Source organism: Erinaceus europaeus, chromosome 4 (genome assembly GCF_950295315.1).
Source record: "Erinaceus europaeus chromosome 4, mEriEur2.1, whole genome shotgun sequence".
Taxonomy (NCBI): domain Eukaryota; kingdom Metazoa; phylum Chordata; class Mammalia; order Eulipotyphla; family Erinaceidae; genus Erinaceus; species Erinaceus europaeus.
The window spans coordinates 63,343,868-63,354,760 of record NC_080165.1 but is presented as its reverse complement, the minus strand read 5'-3'; the positions used below and the strand labels follow the sequence as shown (position 1 = coordinate 63,354,760).

Here is a 10,893-nt window from a genome sequence, read left to right as displayed (position 1 = left end):
TTTCCTATTTGAAAACTGATCTCGTTAAGTCAACCAGTTTTGGGATGTTTTGTGCTTTATTTTTTATTTGGTAGTAATTTTTTTAAGTCAAGAATCTGTTTGATAGACTTGACATTGTCTCAGATTATTTTCCCCCTGATTTCTTGTTAATGGAGTTTCAAAGAGCTAGAATACTTGACCAAGGTGATACAGCTTGTTATTGCCAGACTCAGGGTTCTAAATCAGGTCTAACTGGTTCAGAAGCTTGTATTCTTTCCTTATGCCACATTTCATGAGTAAAATAATCAAATTGACATATGCCAAATTTTTCAAGTAAGAGCATAGTTTGAATTATTTTAAAAAGTGTAGTATTTGAGCATTTTCATTTATCTTATGAATTCATTGAAAGCAAATACATTAAAATAAAGAATAATTGTCAATCCTTGAAAAACACTTTGTTATTTGTAGTCTTTAAAAAGCATGTTTTATATTACATCCTCACTGTCAGAATGTAGTTTGTCAGCACAGAATGAGCTTACCAGGATAAAAAGAATGCACTAATCATTAAAAAAAAAAAAATTACTGAGGTTCCAAGTTCTCCATTTATTCAGAAAAATCCAGGAGCTGCCATGGTAACTAGAAAACATTTGCAAAACAAAGTCTGAATATGTGGGACACAAAATGGAGTGCTCCTTTCTTGGTCTCTCCCCAAGCCAGCATCTTAAGGGAAAGTTATTTAAAAGTTTCATCCTTTTCTTATTCATTCAGAACTTATATAAATTCTGAAATCCTACCAGTGTTTTGAATGAAAACTTATTATGTCCTTAGCATAAAACTATTTCAGGTAGAATTGTCATGCTAAAGAGGCTGATGGACTAGCTCATTTGGATAGTGCTCTGCTTTGCCATGCATACATGTTTTAGCTCAGCTACTTAAACATGTTGAGGGAAGCTTCTTCTTCATTGTTATAGTCTCTCTTTCTCTCTCTCTCTCTCTCTCTCTCTCTCTCTCTCTTCCTCCTTGTCTTTACCTACCCCTCCCTCCCTTTTTCTAAGAAAGAAAAAAGGGTTGCTATGGCAAAGAGAATAATGGGAAAGCTGAACTATGTTCATCCAGTGTCAAGGCCCACTAATAGCTAGCATGGCTGGACACTTTTTGTCTTATAGTTGAGATGTTTCTATTACTTAATCAATTCTAATTGAATAATGGGCATTCTTCAGTTATCAGCTCTTTTTCACAGTTCCATAGGAGGGAGTATTTGCTTAAGTTTGCCCACAGTCTTGAGCAATTGTACCCAGGTATGGCCTGAGAATAACTTACTTTGGAATATTCTATAACAGATAAAGGATAATTGCATTTCTTTCTTTCTTCCTCTCTCTCTTTCTTCCTTTCTTTCTTTCTTTCTTTCTTTCTTTCTTTCTTTCTTTCTTTCAATCTATGGCTTCTTCTTCTCTTCCTCCTCCTCCTTCTTGGCATTTTAGTGGGGTTGTGGCTGATTTTGATAATTCTATGAAGGTTGGGACTGAATCCTATAATCATCATAACTAGAATTATTTATGGGCACAGAAAGTGGAAGGTTTAGCTTCTGTAATTGCTTCTCCAGTGGATATAGATGTTGACAGTTGATCCATACCCCTAGCCTGTTTCTATCTTTCCTTAGTAGGGTAGGGCTCTGGAGAGGTGGGGTTCCAGAACACACTGGTGATGTCGTCTGCCTAGGGAAGTCAGGATGGCATCATGGTAGCATCTGCAATTTGGTGACTGAAAAGCATTAAGATACAAAGCAGGACAAATTGTTAATAGTGAGTAACCTAAAGGTAAGAATATAGCAGATGGAACTAAGGGTCTTAGTGTGGGGAAGAAGCTAGGAAGTCTATTTTAGGTATATTCCAAGGGGCCCATGACTTTATTACTTTTTGCCTGAGCCTGATAGCTAACATTCAGGTGGGTTAAAAGTATTGTCTGGGAATATGGTGTCAGAGTTGAGAATAGGACTAGTAAGCTAGAAACAGAAGCTAATAGATAGTAGATGATTACTAAATAAATAAATAAATAAATAAATAAATAAATGTTTGAGCATTAAATAAAGTAGAAAAGGTGACCATGGTGGGAAATAGGGCCTGTAAGAGATAATCAAGTTGGTATTTACCATGAAGTTAGTATTTTCTCTGTTTTATACATTTTCTATTAGATTTCTTTCAATCTTTTTATTTTATTTTATTTATTTTAGAGTATCATATCAATGGGAGGGCTATGTGAACAGGAATCTTCATAAGTGGTGAAGCAGTGTTATGGAGTCTTTCCTCTCTCTCACCCTCTATTTGAAAAGGAAGAAAGGAAGGGAGGAAGGAAGGAAGGAAGGAAAGAAGAGAGGGAGGCTGAAAACAGGCAGGCCCTGGGAATGGTGGAATCACACAGGCAAGAAACCCCAGTAAATCTCTGGTGGAAAAAGCAAAGATTAGTAAAGTGAATCTTTTTATTTTATCTACTTTGCTTTGGATGCCATGCTTAGAAATGCAGTAAATCACTGATGAATAATTATAATTATTGGAAATTATTTTGTGTTTGGTTAAATTTTTAAAAAAATTTATTTATAAAATGGTAATATTGACAAGACTATAGGGTAACAGGAGGTTTAGTTAGAATTTAAGGCTTGTTGATGAGAGTTGGGCAGTAGCACTGTGGGTTAAGCGCACATGGCGCAAAGCGCAAACCGGCATAAGGATCCTGGTTTGAGCCAACTCTGCACCTCCAGGGAAGTCGCTTCACAAGCAGTGAAGCACGTCTGCAGGTGTCTATCTTTCTCTCTACCTTTCTATCTTTCCCTCCTCTCTCCATTTCTCTCTGTCTTATCTAACAACAACAACAACATCAATAACAACAACAATAATAACTACAACAACAATAAAAAAAACAAGGACAACAAAAGGGAAAATAAATAAATAAATATAAAAAATTAAGGTTTGTTGTTATCTACCCTATTGTTCTTCTTTTGATCTGGGATATTGAAAGAGGTGGTTAATATTAGGTTGAATTGAAATTTTTGAGATATTTCTAGAGCATGAGGATTTTACTAGAATCTTAAAAAAAAAGTAAAAGATCCTTCTAAATTAATAAATTCAGGGTTAATTTTAGATTCTTCTTCTAGAAGCAGCCTCCCTTGATGAAAGTATCACTTCATCATTCTTTTTAAGCAGTCATAATGGTGTGCATTGTGAACCAATAGACTAGCACATGCCTCTTTTGTTAGTCAAGTTATATAAAGAATAGTACCTAGTGTCCTTTCTACCCAACTCATGTGTAATGGGTTAAGTTCACCACCCTTGAATACATTATGTTGAACTTTTATCCCTCAGTACCACAGAATGTGACCTTTAAGAGCCTTTAAAAGGTAATCAAATTAAAATGAGGTCATGGGGTGAATTTCTATCCAAATGACTGGTGTCCTTAAAAGAGAAATTTTAAGACAGACACATACACAAAGAAAACTCCAAGGAGAGAATCCTGGAGCTGATGCTTCCCTCATGGTTCTCAGAAGGAAGAGCTCTGCCCACATTTTTGTATTTCTAGCTTTTGGAACTTTCACATAGTATCTGTTGTTGAACAACCCATTTAGCTGAACTTGTTTACAGCAGCCCCTGCAAACTAATACTGTATCCGGATAACCGAGGATACATTTTCTTACATGATTAATCATTAGAGTAGATTTTAGCCTTAGTGAATTCAGGAACAATAACATGCCCAATCTAGTGGATATTGGTTGCTATGAAATTGCTTGAAAGTGACCTCAGTGAATAGAGAGCACTTTATGCCAAGTTTGGGAAACTCCTTGTTCCTGTGGGTCAACAATTTGCTTTCTTCCCACCTGGATTGCTTTCCCAAGTGAATCATCAGGTGACTTCCTCCAGTCATGGCTGATGTCTACTCTGCCTCTTCTCCATCACATATTTCCTTGTTAGGTAAGAAATGAAGAACACGAGCTCTGAAGGTGACCCCGGGTTCTACTCCTAGAGCCACTCCTTGTCAGCTGTGTCTTTGTGTGAGCCATTTAGACAGTTAGAAAATAGTGTGTATAGAGTTTGCCAGGTACCAGTTGTAGCTGGGCATGTTGTCTAATGGCATGATGATAATACAGAAAGATCAAAGGAACCTAACTGTGCAGTTGTGCTTACTAACAACACTCAGTCTTCTTGGGTGCAAACTGAGGAAACAAGGAGTAAGGTTGCAGTGTCCCATAACTACTTCATTAGACACCTGTAGGGACACTCTTTGTTATTGAGTCCTGGACACTCTTTGTTATTGAGTCCTGATAGGCAGTAGGAATCTCAGCAAAAGATTTGTTGTCAGTTTTAACCTCTTTATTGTTGCTGTATATCTACTAATTAAGTAAGGAAGGAAACTTGCATTTTAAATTTTTTTTATTTATAAAAAGGAAACATTGACAAAACCATAGGATAAGAGGTGTACAACTCCACACAGCTCCCCCCACCAGAACTCTGCATCCCTTACCCTCCCCTGATAGCTTTCCCACTTTTTAATCCTCTGGGAGTATGGACCCAAGGTCATTGTGGGATACAGAAGGCTGAAGGTCTGGCTTCTGTAGTTGCTTCCCTGCTGAACATGGATGTTGACAGGTTAATCCATACTCCCAGTCTGTCTCTCTCTCTCCCCAGTGGGTAAGGGCTCTGGGGAAGCAGAGCTCCAGGACACATTGGTGGGGTTGTCTATCCAGGGAAGTCCAGTCAGCATCATGCTAGCATCTGGAACAAGTAATGAGAGTGAAGGGTTTATTTGCATGAAATGCAAATTTTGAGAATTTGATGGATGCTAGAAATTTCTCTCTCTTGTTTTACATATGAGGCAAATGAAAGATACATTATCTTTTAAAAAAAATCAGTGATTCTTTGTTATAGTTTACATTCTGCTTCCGCCTGGTAGGTTATAGTGTATTACCATTAAAATGCACATATTCAACATGCATGATTAGAAGAAAACATTCTTTTGACTATAAAACATTATTCCCAGAGTCTCTTCTGGTCTTCAGAATTCTCATTTATGACTAGCCATAGCAGAAGAAAGTAATTTTTCTCTACTCTCTGTTATTGAAATTCACCTACAGCAACAAAAAAGAAAGAAAAATAGATGGTTGGGGGAAATATAGTCTTCAGTAAAAAAAATGAAACAGCTATAACCTCAAACCATGAGAAAACCTGCCAAATACTATGAAATTTGAATTATGGTGAGGGAGGGTGCTGAGAGCCAGCACATTTATCCTTAACCTCATCTAGGATTCAGTTACCCCTTAAAGAAAGGGTCACAATTCTCAAATGCAAATCCAATGATCTTTTGGGTAGAGTGATGAGATCTAACAACATAAACTAGTATGGAGTGTGTGTTGGGGTGAGGGGAGGAGAGCAGGAGAGACATCTAATGTAGTTACTCATTCAGCATGATAAAGGGTGGATCCAAAAATGTAACCTTAAAGCTAGGCCATTCTTGTGGTCAGGAGCTGAGGCTTATTGCCAGGAAAGATGGTCTATGATGAGTGTGGTTCAGGGAGTTTGTGACTTTAGAAATTTTGCCACCCCAGACCTCTTAGAGCAAAAGACTCAGGAAAGTTTATGCTATTAACAAAGGAGAGAACTGATGTGAAAATATTTGGGTCATGAATTTAATTTGAAAATACCTTCATTCATCCCCTAAGATAGTCTTAGGGAAAAGATAGAGGTGTTCGTATGTACAATTATCAAAAAGCAAATAACCAAAGAACCATGAATATATTGTTAAGAACAGATCTGGGGATAGAGGCTAAAGAATATATTTGAAGACTATATCAGAAAGCAGAAAAAGTATTACTAACCATATATATGTTACCTAATTGCCATCTTTATTTAAAAAAATAGCTTAGGGTGGGAGAGGTAGCTCACCTGGTATATTATATTCTTTGCCATGTTCATGGCCAAGGTTCAAGTCCCAGCTCTACATAAGACTTTTATAAAAACAGAGGAAGCTCCAGTGCTATGATGTCTCTCCCTCTCTCTGTTTCTCTATCTGAATATAAAAAAGCAGGAGTGGTGAGTCATGCCCTCACTATATATACACACATACATATATGAGTAAAAATAGCTTAAAAATGTAGAAGTATTCAGAGAAAAGATTATAAAACAAGAGAAGAAATGAAAAGAAACTTACATAAAATGAAGAATTTACATAAAAATAGAAAGTGATTAGGGGCCAGGAGGTGGCACACCTGGTTAAGGGCACATATTTTAGTGTGCAAGGACTCAAGTTCAAGCCCCTGGTCCCCACCTGCAGGGGGAAAGCTTCAGAAGTGGTGAAGCAGGGTTTCTTCAAATGTCTCTCTGTCTCTTTCCTTCTCCTCTAAATTTCTCCCTGTCTCTATCCAATAATAAATAAATAATATATATTTTAAAAGAGTGGTTTATAGAGATGAACATACCATTAAAAGAAAAAAAGAAGAGGAGGAAAAAGATAAGATGAAGGAAGAAATATAGCTGAAAGAATAACCAAGGACACATAAAAATGAGAAAAGGCGATAACTAAGACAAAGGCAATCCCAATAATGACTAAGTATGGATTTTGAAGAAAGAAAAAGAACAAGAGCAACAGAAGAACTATAGATAGAGGAAAAGATTCCTGAGATTTGAAATTACTTGAATCTGTAGATGAAAAAGCCACAATGTTTCTAAGAACAACAACAAAAAAAAAAAAATGAAAGAGCTCAATTCCAAGGTAAAAGCAAATGAAGTCACTATTTCCAAAACTTTAACAAAGAGCTTTATGGATATCCAATCTGAATTTGCACACCAACTATGAATGAAGATCAGATGGATTGTTCTCAGGCAACATTCAGTGCCAGCAGACAGTGGAACAAGTTCTGAAGGAAGGATACTGTGTCCAAATTATTTTATAACCTGCCAGATCATCAAGTTCTCCCTAGAAAGCAGCATACAATTGTTTTTAAGTACTGTGAATTCAAGAGTAAAATGAACACAAAAATTCATTTTTAAAGTGCCTTGAAGACTTAAGAGATAAATCAATATAAAGAAACTGAGAACTGGGGACCAGGTTAAGCACAAGCTGTACTAAGTGCAATGACCCATGCACGGATCCCAGTTGGAGTCCCCACTCTCCACCTATGGAGGGTCGCTTCACAAGGGGCGGTGAAGCAAGTCTGCAGGAATCTCTGTCTCTCTCTGCCCTCCTCCTCCACTCTCAATTTATTTCTGTCATATTCAATAAAATGACTGCCAGGAGCAGTAGATTCATAGTGCCAGTACTGAGCCTGGAGTCAGCCTGGAGGAGAAAAAAAAAAATCTGGGAACTAAGAAGCATTATAAAACCTTGATGAGTACAATTTAAATTTAGTTATAGACATAAAACTAAATAAGTGTGTAAAGTCAATGTTGTAAAACTGGAACATGTAAGAGTAACATGAGATCTAAGGAAAATTTGGAATTAAAAGGGAGATAGGACTGATGTTATAATGAGTTAATTTCCTTATATTTTCTAGCAAGAATTGGACACTCTATAAATGTTAGCCTTATAGTTAAAAGACATAATTACCCAAGTCCTTAATTGTTTTACTTGTGACTTAAAAACTATGCAATAAAATGTTGACTGTAGTCATCATGCTGTTATTTTATCCCCAATGATTTCTTTCCTTTGTAACTGCAAACTTCAGCTTTTTAACCCATTTCATCCTTTCTCCCTTTCAGTTTGCAGGCATTGATGTGTTCTCAGTATCTATAATCACTGGTTATCTTTGCTGTTTAATTCCCAATATAATTAAGATCACATGGTATTTGACTTTTTTTTTTCTCAGATGAGATCAGGCATGTTCAAGATGATAGATTCTTTAATTTTTTTAACATAGCTTAATGCCCTCAAAATCCATCTTGGTGTTAAAAAAGGCAATATTTTATGGTTGAATAATATTTTTTCTGTATTTGTGTAGATGCACATATGGGCATCTATACTCAAACTCAAAAATGTAATGCATACATGTATCTCACATTTTATCTGTTCATTCATTAGTAGACACTTTGTACCTATATGTTGCCTATTCTAACTAATACTGAGAGAATATGATATGCAAATATTTTTTCAAGTTAGTATTCTGATTTTTTGTGGATAATTAGCACAAGTAGGCTATCTAGATCCCATATTTTTTAATTTTTGTGGAACTTCCATACTTTTTTATATAGTGAATGCATCAATTTACATTTTTTACCAATACTATGCAAGAATTTGTTTCCATATCCTTAATAACACTTGTTAATTCTTGTCTTTTTTATAACAGTCACTCTAACTTTTGCAGTAATAATCTCACTGTAGTTTAGAGTTGTATTTCTCTGTTGGTTAACAGTGTGAGCACATTTCTTTTCTCTCATTTCTTTATCTATTTATTTATTTGGTCATCATCAGGGCTTCACAACATATTTGGTTAGAGAAACAGACAAGAAGGCAGAGGGAGGGAAGGAGACAGAAAGTGACATAATACCTAAGCTTCCTTCAATGCACTGTGAGCCAGGTGGTGAGATAACTTAGTCATGGAGTTGTCATCATTTCTATTTTTCCTTGGAAAATGTCTATTCAGATTCTCTGTCCATTTTTTGTTGGATTGTTCTTGCTAATGAGTATTGCAAAGTATTCAGATATTTTGAACATCAATTTTATATTAGATGTATGACCTGCAGATACTTTTCCCCATTCTGTAAGGTGCCTTTTGATATTTTTCTTTGTTTTGCAAAGCTTTTGGTTTAATATAGTCCCACTTGTTTATGTTTGTTTTTTGTGTCAAATTAAAAAATTACTGCCTATTTTGAGTTGGAATATTGCCTATGCTTTTTTTCTGGCAGTTTTATGGTTTAAGGGATTACATTAAAATCTTTATTTTTAATTATCTTTATTCATGCATTGGATAGAGACAGCCAGAGTGGAAAGGAAGGGGAAGATAGAGAGACTGAGAGACACCTGCAGCATTGTGTCACCACTTACAAAGCTTTCCCCATGCAGCTGGGGACCTGGGGCTCCAACCTGGGGACCTTGCTGCACATTGTAGCATGTGTACTCAGCCAGGTGCACCACCACCCTACCACACATATCGCTGTTACAGCTTTGTACGATAGCTTAAGATTAGGTCATGTGATGCTTCTGGCTTTCTTCTTATTATTGCTTTGGTTGATTCCATAGAAATCTAGGATTCTTTGTTCTATTTATTTGAAAAATGCCATTGAACTTGTGATAGAAACTGCATTTTATCTAGGTTGCTTTTGGTAATATGGGCATTTTAATAGTATTAACTTTTCCTAACTTTATTATACTTCTATAATATCTTGAATAATACCTGAAATCATTATATTGAATTAGGGTGTATTTAATTGAGTATATCTATCAGCATCAAACCTGGAAAACACACCACTCTATATTTAAAACAGGAGAGGCTGGCAAAATAGCTCATTTGATTAGTGCACGGATTTGTCATTTGTCACTGCCCAGGTTCCTGCATGGAAGGAAGCTTCAGTGCTGTAGTCTCTTTCAGTTCCTCTGTGCCTCTGCCTTCTGACACTATCTTAAAATAAATAAATAAATAAATAAATAAACAAACAAACTGAAGAATACTCTTGCAAGTGATGCTCTTTCATGGGTGATGGAAGAACCTAAGAATTCAAATGGAATGTGACTCAAAGATTGCCAACAAAAAGAGGCTGCTGCAAACTCTAAGCACATCTCATCTAATTGGAGGCATAGGAAGGAACTTGGATGGTGTATATAAAAGAAAAGCCAGAGCATTCCTCCCTTTCCAGTCTTTTCAGCTGGGTATCAACTTTAAGGGGTCTTTGGAAAGTACTGATTCTAAAATTCAAGGTTTCTGTAATGTTGAGCAAACCAAAACAGAGAAAAGATGGGCCAGCAGGCAAAGAGGTGTATAAGATTAACTCCTGCGCAAAACCACTTCTGTAAGAAACCGGTAGAGTAACTTGGATTGCTTTAGTAATGCACATTGGAGAAACTGACAGAAAGTTTCTTTTTGCTGTGGCTTTAAGCATAGAAGTATAGAAGTTATTCTTTTAGTAGAAAACCAATGAAGGGGCTGGGCAGTGGCGCTGGATTAAGCACACATTGTATGAAGCCCAAGGCCCCACCCAAGCAAGAATCCCGGTTTAATACCCCCCCCCTGCCAGCTCCTCACTTGAAGGGGGATCTCTTCAAAAGCGGTGAAGCAGGCCTTTAGGTGTCTGTCTTTCCCCCTCTCTGTCTCCCCCTCCTTTCTCAATTTCTCTCTTTATCCTTAACCCCCCCCCCAAAAAAAAAAAAAAGATTAGAAAAATGGGCACCACAGGAGCAGTTGATTTGTAGTGCTGGCAGGGAGCCCCAGCGATAACCCTGGAGGTGAAAGAAAAAAAAAAAAGAAGAAGAAGAAGAAAAACGAAAAAAAAAGAACAAATGGGGTGAGGGCAGGTTGACTTTTGTTCCTTGTATTTATCTTAGCAAAGGTTTCAGCCACTAAAAATCTTCAACAAGCAATTTGATCATGGGTTGAGTATGGCCTTTAGAATACTGTGCTGCTTTGCCACTTACAGGAACCAGGTTTGAGCCCAGTTTACCTTCACTGCATTGAAGAAAGCTGGCTGGCTCTCTGTCTGCCAGTCTACCTACCTATCTAAAACAGTTATCCCAGAGTGGTGAAGCTCCAGGGAAGTTTAGTGAATAAACAAGTGAACAAAACATTGTTGTAATATAAAATGGAGTGAAATAATATACCTAATACTAGACATCTGTGGGTCTTGATTTCTTCTTTCAACATCTCTACTGTGAATGACACTGTGCTCAGATCTGTGCCTCTTACTGGTTTGCTGTCCAGGCTCCACAGACTTTCTAGACAGCAGG

The 10,893-nt window shown here is 36.8% G+C and overlaps 1 protein-coding gene across 1 annotated transcript in view; it reads left to right on the top strand.

The window, feature by feature from the left end:
- Positions 1–10,893, top strand: part of KIF6 (kinesin family member 6) — a 538,059-nt gene that overhangs the window by 176,096 nt on the left and 351,070 nt on the right. The gene's annotated exons all lie outside the window — the stretch shown is intronic.